Consider the following 1,644-nt stretch of genomic DNA (forward strand, 5'->3'; position numbering starts at 1 on the left):
ACAAATATATATATATATATATGTATACATATATATATTATAACACCAAAAGTATGAGGCCTCGATATTTGTATGCATATGCAGGTAAAGGTGGTGGTGGTGGTGGGGGGTTACACCCAGATCACCGTGAGTTATATATATATATCCGAAAGATGATGTCCCCTGTATATGCTAATGACAAGTCTTAGAAGGTGCAAATAGATGTGTATGTGCGTATGTTAATATATGTCTATTTCTAGACATATATTAACGCTTGTATGCATTGTCTATACATGTTACAATTGTTGCAGTCGGAACTGATCAAGTGGCTCTGTGATCAAAGCGTCGCAACCGTGACAGTCGGAGCTTTTTCAGTATTACATAAGTAAATGCTTTCTACCTTTTGTATAAGATGGTAAGATGTGGTTTCATGGAGATTTGGTAGCTATCTCTTGTAGATGCAGAGATCACGTGAAATTATCCATGTGAATGTTGACGAAAGATTTTTTTAAATAATTGAAGAAAAAAAACAATTAAAAACTCGTTAAATGAGCCATAGGGTAGATCTCTTGATCACAAGGGAGAGTCACGGTGGGATTGTGCTAAGAGGAGGATTAGGTTAGATCAAACATTACATTGGTTTCTGACAGTGGCACAGAAACACACATACTGGGATAGAGTACAATTTTTTTAATCAACCTCGGTATTTGTCCAGTTATTGTTGTTGTTGTTTACACCCAGGTCACCGTGAGCTACAAAACTATATTTAAAGGTGTTCAAGCCAAGACTATCGTGCCTTTTTGAACTACAATATACAAGAGAGTAAGGTTTGATTTGAGGGACATTTGGCTGTTATTTTTAATACGCTGAGAAACTACGCAGTATATTATAGTAGAGCTCATTAGGCACATTATAAATGCGGCACTGGAGTAGCTGAATCGTAAAAAGAGACTGAAAAAAATCACCTTGCAGCATTTGTTTCGGTTCTTTACATTCTGTGTTGAAGCCCCACCGAAGTCAGCTTCGCTCATCACTCCGAGGTCAATAAAATAAGTTACCAGTCAAGTACTGAACTCGTTAGTATCGGTTTACTCCTTCTCAAAACTGTTGGATTTGTGCCTAAATCAGTAATATATACATCAAAATTATACAATTAGTAAAACACTGTAGATGTTTGCCAAACAGACACGCCTCTATCAAAATAAAAGTATTTTTATAGCAACTGTCACTCTGCAGGAAAATGAAAGCAAAATAGCGATAGTAATTGCCAGTTCAAGTTAGTTTTCATAAATAGCCAACTCATTACGATCTTAGTGGTTTGCCTCATCGTTTTTAATGATTCTCTATGCTAACGACAGAGATCTATTTATTTGCAACAAAACTTTGTATACCTATTCGTGGAGTAAATCTACAGATAGACAGACAGAAAGATAGACAAAGAGATAGATAGATAGACAGAGAAATATAGACAGACAGAGAGACAGACAGGCAGAAAGATAGATAGATAGATAGATAGATAGATATATAGATAGATAGATAGATAGATAGATAGATAGATAGATAGATAGACGGACGGACGGACGGGCGGACAGACGGACGGACGGACGGACGGACGGACGGGCAGACAGACAGACAGACAGACAGATAGATAGATAGATAGATAGA

Source organism: Octopus bimaculoides, chromosome 7 (genome assembly GCF_001194135.2).
Source record: "Octopus bimaculoides isolate UCB-OBI-ISO-001 chromosome 7, ASM119413v2, whole genome shotgun sequence".
NCBI classification, from domain to species: Eukaryota; Metazoa; Mollusca; class Cephalopoda; order Octopoda; family Octopodidae; genus Octopus; species Octopus bimaculoides.